At 42.7% G+C, this 14,356-nt stretch overlaps 1 protein-coding gene across 2 annotated transcripts in view; it reads right to left on the reverse strand.

The window, feature by feature from the left end:
• The window catches only part of TEDC1 (tubulin epsilon and delta complex 1), a 206,893-nt gene that overhangs the window by 75,475 nt on the left and 117,062 nt on the right, over positions 1-14,356 (reverse strand). The gene's annotated exons all lie outside the window — the stretch shown is intronic.

Here is a 14,356-nt window from a genome sequence, read left to right on the forward strand (position 1 = left end):
ACTGCTGTTAAAGTGGTCGCTCCCACATTTAGATCAAACCATGTCCCCCACTATTCTTTGAGTCTGACCAACATACCAAGTTTCGATCCCTTCTCTTCTCTTTGAGGTCATGCCTCGCTATGTCCCAGACAACTTCTAGGACCTGATCTCCTATTGCATCCCCTCCAACTCCACCATTCTAGAAACCATGTCAACACTGACATCCAGTTATTTCTACTTCTCCCAACTCTGTGCCTTTTTCCACACTGCTCCTATGCACAGAATGACCTCAGAATCTCAGGATGCCAAGCACATCTCTCTGCTCCTTATCCAAATCATGTAGAAACATTCACTTCTCCTGCAGTGTCCACAAATAGTAACTGACAAGGAGGAATTCTTTCTGAAATGTTATGTATAGCCAGATCGTCTCCCTCACTGCTCCTGTTGCACAAGGAGCTCCTCTACCATAGTTCCTATTTATAGGCAATGCAAGAAGTGAGAGTTTTTACAAATGATTTTTAAATTGTGTATACCTAGAGAGGGAGAAAATAAATATCACCAGATTCTTCCCCCAGTTTCAGACTGTATATGTATATAATGGCCTCCATTTTCAAAAGGGGTAACCTAACTTGGGTCAGCTTAGAGAGGAGTGGAAATTACTGTGAACCTTCCCTCCGGAAATCAGGCTACTATGGCAGCTCAAGCTGGGTACACAAAATTAACAGTCCCTTTGGAAAATTAAGATGAACATACAAAGTTGGAGACAGAGATCCCAAGAATGGCTAGTTATACAACAGTACAACAAAGAAATTCCCAAAACTCTTCTAGCCAGAAGAAGATTGATGGGAAAACAGGAGATAAACAAAGGATAAGTAAATTATGTGCAAGTGCCAAAGTCACTCACCAGCTTTGTGATTGAAAAAAGGCATCGGGGTAAAGGCCATTATTCAAAATGAATGAGTCCATACAACTATGGCAGGATTAGGCAACCTATGGCATGTGTGCCAAAGGCGGCATGCAAGCTGATTTTCAGTGGCACTCACACTGCATGAGTCCTGGCCACCGGTCCAGGGGGCTCTGCATTTTAATTTAATTTTACATGAAGCTTTATAAACATTTGAAAAACCTTATTTACTTTACATACAACAATAGTTTGGTTATATAATATAGACTTATAGAGAGAGACCTTTTAAAAAGGTTAAAATGTATTACTGGCACGCAAAACCTTAAATTACAGTGAATAAATGAAGACTCGGCACACCACTTCTGAAAGGTTGCTGACCCCTGCACTATGGCATCGCAGGCAAGTTTTTGAAGAACTCCAAAAGCATTTTTCTGTCATGATTTCAAAGATGAAGATCAAGACCGGAGCTCTAATTCAATCTATTTACTGCTGACATAACTGTTTTCAGCCAGCTTTGTGGCTTTTACTTACTTTGTACTGCAACGGCTAAGAGAACTCAGAAACAGGAGTTATTTGCTTTGCTATTTTACCCCTCAGAAATAATCTGAAGCTGATAGAATGAGGAGAGGAAAGGTACTATGTTAAAATAATTGCTACAAATTACTGAAAGCTAGATCTAAAACACGTTACACACTGTTCATGCAAACAACACAGGCTGATGTGTACTTCTTTACTGTTGTCAGTGACTGTCAGTTACAGGATTAGCAGGGATGTTAAAGATGTTAAACCTGCAAAGAGGGAGGGGGGAGGTGAATTGGACTTCTGCCCTTTTGCTGCAGTATGACAGCTAAAGTGAGGCTGAAGGTTGGGGGGCGGGGATCTTTGTTCATTTGGGCTTTTCTTTTTGTTAAAAAAAACCTTAGAAATATCACACATCAGCTTTGATCTTTCCTAGTTGGCTGAAGGAACTATGGCTATTTCAGAAGATGTATGTTATTAGCTCTCACACCTTAACAAGAGCATTGAGCCTTCACCAAGGGCTTTCTTTCTCCAACATGTTAGTCAGTGGAACTAAATACGGGTTAAGTAAAAACAAAGCAACTTAATAAGTCTGGCTACTAACCCCTTCCCCTCCCCATTGCTCAGCTGTCACATACTTAGCTTGTGTGCTTTCATTTCCCCCCAGTTCTCCCCATAATCCTACAGTCTTCAGGTCTAGTTAGGACTTAAAATTGTAATGTAAAGAACAAACAGTATTTTTTAAAAAAACCTTCCATTAGTCATGTGATGCAAGAAACTACAAAAGTGACTGCTTTTCTTATGCTCTTGTTTTAACTGATTTTATTCAGCTCAATTAGCACATGGGAAGCATTCATTTAAATCACCACAGGTCAGAGACAACTGTTCACTTTTCACCAATGCACTGCAACATTTGAAATGTCTGTAACAGCCACCAACTCTGTGCTAGACAGTTTATGCCATAAATCAGTAATGAGATGATTACAGAGCTAATCCTAGGGGGATGGTATTCAAACCCACTAGAACGTTCAGTGACAGGTGACTGGCAGCGTCCAAGATGTTAGTTTCCATCCCTTGAGATGGTTGTCACTATTTCTGGGTGGGAGGATTCTGTTATCCTTTTCACAGCCCTTGCAGGTTTATGAGGTTATTGCAGCACAGAGACTAGAGGGAAGCATAATATAAGAAGAATCTCTAAGGGCTAGTCTACACTTACCTGCCAGGTCGACGCGGTGAGTTCGACTTCTCGGAGTTCGAACTATCGTGTCTAATCTGGACGCGATAGTTCGAACTCCCCGCGCGCTCCGGTCGACTCCGGTACTCCACCACTGCAAACGGCGGTGGCGGAGTCGACCTTGGAGCCGCGGACTTCGATCCCGCGGCATCTGGACGGGTAAGTAGTTCGAACTAGGGTACTTCGAGTTCAGCTACGCTATTCACGTAGCTGAACTTGCATACCCTAGTTCGACCCCCGCCCTTAGTGTAGACCTGCCCTAAGATGGAATCTCCATCCTTAGAGGTTTTCAAGGCCCAGCTTGACAAAGCCCTGGCTGGGATGATTTAGTTGGGGTTGGTCCTGCTTTGAGCAGGCGGTTGGACTAGATGACCTCTGTGATGGGGCAAGGCCAGATGGCTACAGTAAAGTAGTGAGGAACAGGTATGTTAGCCCCAGGCTACACAAATCTCTGGTACCATGGTAACCAAATGGCAGTTGCTCCAGGTTAATCAAGACACCTGGAGCCAATTAAGATCTTTCTAGAAGGCAGTGGAGATAGCTACATTGATTGGGACACCTGAAGACAATCAAGGGCTGGCTGAAACTAGTTAAAAGCCTCCCAGTTAGTCAGTGAGATTCACGTGTGAGGAGCTGGGAGCAAGAGGCGCGAGGAGCTGAGTGAGAGGGTGTACTGCTGGAGGATTGAGGAGTACAAGCATTATCAGACACCAGGAGGAAGGTCCTGTGGTGAGGATAAAGAAGGTGTTTGGAGGAGGCCATGGGGAAGTAGCCCAGGGAGTTGTAGCTGTCATGCAGCTGTTACAGGAGGCACTATAGACAGCTGCGATCCACAGGGCCCTGGGCTGGAACCCGGAGTAGAGGACAGGCCTGGGTTCCCCCAAAACCTCCCAACTCCTGATCAGACACAGGAGGAGTTGACCCAGACTGTGGGTTCCACCAGAGGGGAAGATCACTGAGGTGAGCAAATCCGCCAATAAGCGCAGGACCCACCAAGGTAGAGGAGGAACTTTGTCACACCTCCTGAGGTCTCTTCCAACCCTAATCTTCTATTATTCTATGATAAGCTAATGTTCTACAAATATCGTTCACCTCTTACTGCAAAAATAAACAAACAAAAGCTAGTCTGTTTCCAAAAAGTTGTCTTCTGGGTCCAAGGTGCCACTAATACAGACTCATGGGTTCTCTCCTGGTGTCCTAACAGGCAGAGCTTTCAGTCACACATACCTGCCCACAGCAGGCAAAGACCTCCCTGTGATGGGCTGTGCACTCCACACCAGCCCCGATAGTGTTCATGAGGGCCTGAGAGGCCAATGAAATTACCTGGCATCACCTGAGGGTATGTCTACACTACATACATAAGTCAACCTATATTAGGCTGACTTATAGCCACCACAGTAATTACTGTGGAGGTGCATGTCCACACTACCCTCCTTCTGTCAATGGTGCGCATCCTCACCAGGAGCACTTCCACTGACTTAAGACGGGCAGTGTGGGGAGCTGAGAGGCTGGTGTCTCAGCTCCACTGGCAGCTCTCTGTTGGGAGCCTGGCTGCCCCACAGGCTCTCGGGCTCTGGCACGCTGCCACTCCCCCCTCCCACATTCCCCACTGGGAGCTGGGGGAAGACACTTCTCGCCCCTGGGGAGTGGGTCCAGCTGCCTCAGCTTCTTGGCCAGCCACCCACTCCCGCTGGGAGCTGGGCAGCCTTTTCAATTTCACAGCTTAGTCCAAAGCCACGAGGCTGGCTCCCAGTTAGAAGCAGGATCCAGCCGCCCAGCTCTCCAGAGGAGCAGGGGGCAGGTGAGCTCTAGCTGCCTGGCTTTCTTGTCAACTTCACAGCTCCTGCCAAGTTATCAGAAGAGAGATTGTCGGAGAGCAAGCTGAGAGCAGAAGGGGGGACCCGACGCCACAAGATCTACTTTCCAGATCTAGACATGAGGCGATGCATTACTGTTGAGTGGGAACCCTGTTACCCTGTCATATCAACCAAATTATCAAGGCCTCTCTTCCCCAGCTCTAATGTCCATCTCTCTCCAAAAAGCATTTTGTATCATCCAAGCCATTTGCCAACATTAAGTAATTAATTCTAACTACATCCATTTGAGCACGGGATTTTCAAGAGTCTCTTATCCTCATTTTGCAGATGGGGAAACTAAAGCCTAGATATGCTATTGCTTTGCATCTTTCAAGACAACACAACTTTCCTCTTACTGCCCCCAACACAGATTAGGTTATGTTTTAATGTGTGATAAGCAATCTAGTCCTCTACTCCCCAAAGCAAGTGTTCTAATAACTCTAGATCAAAGTCCTCCATTTGAGCTAAGGACCGATGTGTTTATCCTTTCTAATAAAACATAAAGGCTCCAACGTCTATGGGAGGAGGAGCATTCACTGTCTCTCATGATCAAAGGGAAACATTAAGTAAAGCAAATGTTTGCTTTGAATGGAAATTGGGAGTGAAGCTTAGGAACAACTTAGAAGATTGTCTCTCTGTGCAAAACTGGGATAATGTGAGTCTCATAAGAAAATTGCTATTTTCCCTGGCTTTCTGCAGAAAGTAACTGCCTCAAAACTACTTACACTGAAAGACAAAGTAATGCCAAATTCCAGTTACCAAGATCTGTTGCAAAATAATTCTATAATGGATGTTGAAAGCAAATGCTTATCAATAACTTCTTCTCTAAGCCCTTATTTTAAAAAAAATCTATCACTTGTACAAATGACTTGTCATGCAATAGAATCATAGAAGATATGGGTTAGAAGAGACCTCAGGAGGTCATCTAGTCCAACCCCCTGCTCAAAGCAGGACCAATACCAACTAAATCATCCCAGTCAGGGCTTTGTCAAGTAGGGCCTTAAAAACCTCTAAGGATGTAGATTCTACCACCTACCTAGGTAACCCATTCCAGTGCTTCACCACCCTCCTAGTGAAACAGTATTTCCTAATATCCAACCTAGATCTCCCCCACTGCAACTTGAGACCATTGCTCCCTGTTCTGTCATCTGCCACCACTGAGAACACAGAATCATAGAATATCAGGGTTGGAAGGGACCTCAGGAGGTCATCTAGTCCAACCCCCTGCTCAAAGCAGGACCAATTCCCAACTAAATCATCCCAGCCACGGCTTTGTCAAGCCTGACCTTAAAAACCTCTAAGGAAGAAGATTCCACCACCTCCCTAGGTAACCCATTCCAGTGTTTCACCACTCTCTGAGTGAGCGCCATCCTCTTTGGAAAACCCTTTGGAAATCCCTTCAGGCTATTATCAAATCCCCCCTCACTCTTCTCTTCTGCAGACTAAACAAGCACAGTTCCCTTAAGCCTCTCCCTGCAAGTCATGTGCCCCAACCCTCCGATCATTTTCGTTGCCCTCCGCTGGACTCTCTCCAATTTGTCCACATCCCTTCTGTAGTGGGGGGATCAAAACTGGACGCAATATTCTAGATGTGGCCTTACCAGTGCCGACTAGAGGGGAATAATCACTTCCCTTGATCTGCTGGCAATGCTCCTACTAATGTGGCCCAATATGCCGTTAGCCTTCTTGGCAACAAGGACACACTGCTGACTCATATCCAGCTTCTCATCCATTGTAATCTCCAGGTTCTTTTCTGCAGAACTGCTCCTTAGCCAGTCAGTCCCCAGCCTGTAGCGGTGCATGGGAGTCTTCCGTCCTTAATGCAGGACCCTGCACTTGTCCTTGTTGAAGCTCATCAGATTTCTTTTGGCCCAATCCTCCAATTTGTATAGGTCACTCTGGACTCTATCCCTACCCTCCAGTGTATCTACCTCTCCCCCCCAGCTTAGTGTCATCTACGAACTCGCTGAGGGTGCAGTCCACTCACGATGGAGCACACTGCATGACTGGATCTCAAATGGGTATTGGAAATCTCAGCCTAAAGTGATTTGGATGCCCAATTCCCATTAAAAGAATCAATGGGAACTGGGCTAGCACATCCCTTAAGTGGCTTTGAATAGTTCAGCCAGCTTCTGCAAGTTGCCCACCTGAATTAAAGTTGAAAGAAACTTCAGGTATATCCACTCAGAAGCAAGCCCACAGAGAGAATTCATCTGGCAGTTTCATTATTTGACTTGGACTATGAGAGATATCTCTGCAATTGAAAGAGATGCCTATTTGTATCCCAGTATACACTCGGGCCAGAGAAGAAAGGCGACATGTCAAAATCACCCTTTTATCCACTATGCTACAATAGGAAAACATGCAGATATCATCTCATATCAGTCAGATCACTATACAGATAGCACATCTATCATGTTTGTAAAGCCAAGCTACGTCCACATTAAATAGCTCATCCCAAACATGGTAATAAAACTTGTATACTACCCCACATTACCATGCATTCTGTATATGCCACCTACTTTACAAATGAGTCCAAATTTTTGAAAATATTAACAGGACTGTGTATTCCTCCACTTATACAGCCGGGTGCCTCAGTTACAATCATCTGACTATTCCTGGGACCCGATTCTGAGAGGCAAGCACCTTCAATTGCTGCTGATAAAGCTCAATGGATTAGTCCCTGAATGACTCAGTTTCTGTGCATTTGCAGAATTTGGTTAGGCCACACCACCATCCAGAATATGAGCTGCTGCTGTTTTGTCTTCCCTGCCCTGCACAATATCCATAGAGGATAGTTTTTGCCTGTGTGGTGGAAACACTCTTCCATGTGATCCATGCAGCTAAATCAGTGGGTTCCCTCACACCCAGAATTAGGGCTACATGCACCTCGCCACACACTTCCACTAATCAGGGGGAGTAAAAAGCAGTGTACCTGGTAGCTGAGGGCACAGAAGGCAGAAGTGCCAGCTCCAGACCGACCCCCACACCACCACCACCACCCCCACACACACAGAAGACATTCCTGCAGGGATCAGGTTTTCCGGGCTGGAAGAGCACAGGAGGGGATGGATCAGTTGCTCAATAAGCTTCAGATACTTGGAGCATCCTGGCACAATCTGTGCTGTCTGGGTTAGAATTAACTTGTTCTGGTTTCTCTGCCACACACCAACCCTTGGGGGCAGTACAGAGAGTAGAATCACACAGCAGCATAACTCTTCCGGTATGGAAACAAATAGTTAAGAAGCATTGCACAGAGAGCCATAGTTTTCCAACACTAAAACCACAGTTCATTATGAAGGAAGGAGAATGTACATCAGCTGCCACTGAGGTAGAAACTCCAACAGTAGGGACTCAGTTTCCTGGGTTCTTATATAAGTAGTTATTTTAGTCTGGTTATTTGAAGCCTACTTGTACTTGTTTTTGGTTGTGCTGCCTATTAATCTTTTTTGTGATAGTTATTGTTACACTGCAAAGCATTCTAATGCATGCAAAAGGTATTATATAAATCAATTGTTAATAATTTGTAGGATAATGCCTCCTCATGGTAGGCTGGGTTCCAGAGATCTCTGCTGCAATAAGTATTTAATTTCTGGTGCAAATAGATCATAATAATTCATCTACTATACTCCTGGCAAAAAGGTTTTCCCAGATACTGGTCTACCTAAATATTTTTTTTAATCACCTTTGTATTTTCAATGTGAGCACAAGACAGACTTTCAGAAGTAAGTAGTGTTTCTCTGCTCATCAGAATAGCATCACTGACTGTTCTACTGATTCATCATGTATTTCGATATGGGAAAGTTTACCCTTAAAATGCTGCATCGGTGCTGCGCCACTGTAACACTTTAATAAAGATGCTCTACGCTGACAGGAGAGATATCTCCCTTCGGTGTAGTTAATCCACCTCCCTGAGAAGCTCTCCCGCCAACATAGCGTAGTCTATGCGGAGGGTTAGGTCAGTATAACTATATTGCTCAGGGGTGTGGATTTTTCAAACCCTTGAGCGATATAGTTATACCGATATAGGTCTGTAGTCTAGACCAGACCTATAATTGCAGACAGAAAAGTCAAATGAGATTACAGATGATCTCAAACCTTACTCTGAGATTTCAAGCACTCTTGAACTTTGCGGCTCTGGCCTTGTTCTAGTTAAGATGTGAGTACAAGGTCCTGAAAGCCGAGAAATTCAACATAAAAGTTCAAGTTAAAGTGTCAAGAAATTGGTAAGCAGATAAAAGCATAATAGATCTCCTATTTGTTTGATGAGAAATTTAGCTTTATTCAACTTGAATTGCAGATATGTACAATAAAGACACAAAATAAAAAGCTAAAAGGCACCTGTCTTCAGCAAGGCCAAAAAAAACAAACAAATTTGGAATGAGCAGGCTAAGCCATTTTGGACCTCTTATGAACCAAAAACATCAGCACATTTTTCAAGAAGTCAGTGAAAGGGATTCTCTCTCTCTCTCTGGACACAGATCCATGGGGAAGAGTGGTTCTACTCCAAGACCAACAGTGGTATACTACTTTTGAGAAACAGCAGACGGAGGAACAACCCACATGTTATGGACTGATTGCTGAATCTATTCTTTTAGGAGAAAGTTCCTTTGTGAGCTCTATGCAGGTACTAGGGCTTCCAGACATCAAAAAAATTGAAAGAAAATCATAATGACTTGGAAAATGGAAGAATTATTTGATTACTAGCTGCTTGTCTCATTCTTACATTCAGAGACCTCAGATGAAGAGAGAAATATCCAGGCTCTGAAGACTGGGCGGTCTGTGCTTTACAGAGGAAGTGTTAATTTTTCTTTTCTTTTCTTTTTTTTCAAATCTTAGTTTCCCCTAAGAAGGGTTTTCAAATTCTGAGACGGCCCCATTTGAAATATCCTCAGCTGGCCCTCTCTGTCTTCTCTGTTCCAATAAAGATGGAATTGTTCTACTTCTAGACTAACAAAAGCTTTGTTTAATGGACAGTCTAATTCTAGGTGCAGACCAATTCAAGAGGACACCAACTGGAAGCAAAGGGTCCACTTCTCCTCTCATCTACCAGTTTTATGCTGTTGACTTCAGAGTTACTCGTTTCTTACATTTCTTGGTCCTGCTAGTGAAGGCAGGGGGCTGGACTCGATGACCTTTCGGGATCCCTTCCAGTTCTATGAGATAAGTATATCTCCATACATTCTATTCTTACATTTTCATGAGCAGAGAATCTAGGGTGACCAGAAGCAAGTGTGAAAAATGAGGACAAGAGGTAGGGGATAATAGGTGCCTATATAAGACAAAGCCCGGAATATTGGAACTGTCCATATAAAATCAGGACATCTGGTCATGCTAAGAGAAGCAAACCCACAGTTAAGAACTTAAGTGACAAAGATGATCTTTATAAAACATAATTATATATATGTGGAAGGGTCCAGAAAACAGCTGTTTAAAATTAAACTGAAAGAAACTGCAATTTAAAGTGAGAAAGTACAAAATGAAGCATTTGGGGTATAAAAATTGTAATGCAGCCTCCACAGTGATACGCAATGAGCTGCAATGTACTGGCTAGTACAGGAAATAACAGAGATCATTTTCTCTCATTTTCACTTAAGTTTGCTCCAGTACCATCAATTACCTTCCCAATAATTATAGTAAAATTTAAATACTGTGGTGCATATTAAACACACAAGGTAAGGAGCAGAAATGTATGGAGCTGGGATTTGAATTTTAATAGACATGATCAAGTCGAATACGTAGCACAAAGTACATGGGAAAGAAATAATATAGGCCAAAATTTTCCAAAGGAACTAGTGACTTTTGGGTGCCTTAACTTGGCACCTAACTTGATTAAGAAACTAGAATGATACAAATTAACGTGGATTATAAATTGGCTAATTGATAGGTCTCAGAATGTAACTGTAAACAGGCACTCATCATCAAACAGGTGTATTTCCTGCAGGAATCGATTCTTGGGCCTACGCTATAACATTTTTATCAATGACCTGGAAGAAAACAAAAACATCACTGATAAAGTTTTGCAGAGGACACACAGACTGGGGGAATTGCAAACAATATAGATCACTGATACAGAGAAATTTGCATTGCTTGGCAGACTGGTGCAATCAAAAAATCTGTGTTTTAATATGGCCAAATGTGAAGTTACACATTTGGGAACAAAGAATGCAGGCCATACTTACAGGATAAGGAACTCTGTCTTGGGAAGTGCTGACCCTGAAAATGATTGGGAGGTCATGGCGGATAATTAATTGATTAAAGGGCTACTATGATGCTTGGATGTATGGACAGGAGAATATCAAGCAGAAAGATATTATCTCTGTATTTGGCACTGGTATGATAGCTACTAGAATATTGTGTTCAGTTCTGGTGTCCACATTTCAAGAAAGATGTTGATAAACTGGAGAAGGTTCAGAGAAGAGCCACAAGAATAATTAAAGGATTACAAAGCCTACAGTGATAGACTCACGAAGCTCAATTTATTTAGCTTAACAAAGAGAAGGTTTAGAGGTGTCTTGATCACAGTCCATAAGCACCTACATGGGGAACAGAAAACTGATAGACAGCTCTTTAATCTGGTGGGTGAGGGAATATCTTTTATTGGACTATCTTCTCTTGATGAGAGAGACAAGCTTCCACTCACAGAAGTTGGTCCAATAAAAGATATCTCACCCACCTTGTCTCTCTAATATCCTGGGACTGACATGGCTACAACTACACTACATAGCTCTTTAATCCAGTAGACAAAGATATAACAAGATCCAATGGCAGGAAGTTGAAGCTAGACAAATTCCAACTAGAACTAAATTGCAAACTTTCAATAGAGAGGGTTATTAACTATTGGAACAATTTACCAAGGGTTCTGAGAGACTCTCCAACACTGGCAATTTTTAAATTAAAATGTGATGTTTTTCTAAAGGATCTGCTCTAATTAATTTCAAACAGAAATTAATTCAGGGACGTTGCATGGCCTGTGTTCTGCAGGATGTCAGATTAGATGATCACAATGGTCCCTTCTGGCCTTATAATATAAGAATCTATGACACTTTGGCAGCATGATTTTCAGACAGTGCTAAGCACCCACCTTCTGAATATCAGCCCCTTTCAAAGATGCATCTAGTTGGGCACCCAAAATCACTATTCATTTTAGAAAATCTTTGCCATATAGTTTAAAAGGATATTATCAATTTAAATCACAGCTCAGTCTGGAAATTTGTTCACATTCTGTTGTTACAAACAGCACCTACATGGCAGAGATCAGCCAAAAACAAATAATTTCTCTGCTTTTCCTCAGTTTATTGCCTCTTTGCATTTAACAGCACTTCATCCACAGTCAGTTTTACCATTTTCCTGGTAAAGTCAGTTTTCCCTGTTTCTGTGGGTCTTTCACACAGCAGGGACAAGAAAAACATTTATAGAAATTGGCAGGGTGCTCAAGGGCAGAAAGTACTTCTAGCTCATTTTATAGACTTGACTGGGTTTGAAATTAATGGTGCCTTTTAAATTATTTCCATCTGCAAGTTCCCTAGCTTGACTTGTACACTTGCTTGGTTTGTGGGGTGGTGCTAGCCACAAAAGGGAAATTTCTTTGGTGTGTGGGGCAATCACAAAGCTTAGCAGAGGGGATTTTATTAGAGTCCCCTTTCATTAGTTACCTCCTCTGCACCCAAGACCTGCTTGTTTGCCTCATCCAAGTGTTGTGCCTTGTCTTTGAGGCCCGATCCTGCAATTTACAACACAACACATGGCCAATGGCTGCACCCGCACAGAGCCTGTAAGCCAGAGGGCTAACTCATCAGGCCCCTGAACCAGAGAATACTCTCCAGCCACAGGATTTCAGTCGCTGTTCCTCCAACCTTCCGTTTTCTTTCTTCAAAATAAAAGCTAGTTACCTCAAGTCCACCATATCGATCATGTCATTTCCCCCTGACCTGGTGTCTTCTGCAAGAGCCAGCCTACTCCCTACAAGATTACACTCCACAGGCTGGCTGGCTGGGAGTCGTATATAAACTGGGGACTCCTGCAAAGGAGTCCTCCGATTCCCTGCTTCCCTCCCCAGCAACTGAGCTCTTGCTGGTCTTTAATGAGGAGCAGGTCAGATAATCTTCAAGCTATCATTAGATCCCTCGCCCACAGCATCATCTGGGCAGGCCGCTGATTAGTCACAGGAGGGGCTGGGTCAACTCCCTTAATGGGCAGCCACTCTGAGATAGAACCTCACTGACTTCAACAGCACTCCACCGGGGCACAGCAGAATCGGGACATGGGCTGTCATATAGCATCTAGCATAATGGGCTAAGGCTTTTGGGTACATCTGTAATATAAATATTAAATAATAATAACCATGTTAACTGTAACAAAAAAAATGAACAATAAGGCATGCATTCTCCTCCAGAGACTCAATAATAGAAAGAGCTACCACTGGACACTGATGTTAGATGATAAATAGTAAAAATTATCCTCGGATAAAAATTGGTGTCATGTTGCCAATTTAATAGAAACCCAGCCATCCCTCCACCTCCCCCACACTACCTTCAAAATAACAGAGTAACTATCATGCATGTAGTTATTTTCACACATTTTTAAAATGTGCATTATTGACTTGACAGACTAATCATTTAAAATCTGCTACAGCCTCCTTTATGTCAAGTCATCTCTATTATGGAGCTCTTAGTACAGTCCCCTTAAATTAAATGAGAAATGAAAAAATCCAAAACCATTTACAGAACATGAGTAATGGCTGATTTTCTAACTTTAATTCCTTGGCTACTTAATAAACAACTAAAGATACCTGCCAAAAGAGCTAAGTCAATGTTATGGGCCAATTACATGCAAAATTTAAATTGTAAAAAGCCATAACAGAGCTACTACTCTAAGTTGTCCATTTAGTCCCAGAGTCCCAGGATATAATTTAGAGAACTGGATGGTATTCAGATTGCACCGCTGCTCCCTAAGATTCCTATACAAGTAGGCTGAGTTCCTATCAGGCTTGACTTTATAGTTAACAAGAATATTAGTCCTGAGAGACTTCAGTGTCCAAGCTAACGGTTATCCCAGTTCACCATCTAGACACCACATGACTTTCATAACCCCATGTGGTTTCAGGCTCAGCTCATACCAGTGGCCACACTTTGGCACTTACCTTTGCAATAGGACTGGAAATTAAAGGTATATTGATCACATTTCTGGTAATTGCTTCCTTTAGGTAGAAGTCAGGTGCTAAAGGCAAAGACTGGCTTCCTAGGTCTCCTAATTAACCATAGTATAAACACATTACACAAGTGCTCTGTAATGGCTACTACTTGCTTCCAAAGGCAGTTAAAGATGTGATCAGGATCTTTAAAGGCCTTAATGTTCTAGAACCATGTTACCAGGAGATCACTTACCCAACATTTTGGTTAAAATGTACTGATTAGGACTAGCAGAGTTCTTAGAATTCCATTGCCCAACACTGGCAGTCAGGAAGTACTTCTCATTTGTAAGCCCCCACCTACGGAACTTCCTCAGAGCAGTGGTCTTCCAGCATCCAGGTTCAGAGATCTTATGCCTATTGCCATTGGTATTTGAGTAACCATCTCAGCAGGTCTTCTACAGTTAACTGATTCTAACTAATTTGTCTCAGAGGGAGACTTTTATAGTATGCTGGTATTAATTTTTGACACAATGTCCAGATTCTATCATGCTGGGTGTTACATAAAAAGAATAAGGACAAAGAAGCATATTGGATTTCAATACACCTCTGCCCATATGTCTGTCTTTGGCAATTGTTTAATCATGAGCACAAATGGTCAAGATTTTCTTTTTTATTTCATATGCCAACTTTCAGTCCAGAACATTACTGTAAGGTGGAGAGAAACACATGTT

Source organism: Mauremys reevesii, linkage group 8, assembly GCF_016161935.1.
Source record: "Mauremys reevesii isolate NIE-2019 linkage group 8, ASM1616193v1, whole genome shotgun sequence".
Classification (NCBI taxonomy): domain Eukaryota; kingdom Metazoa; phylum Chordata; order Testudines; family Geoemydidae; genus Mauremys; species Mauremys reevesii.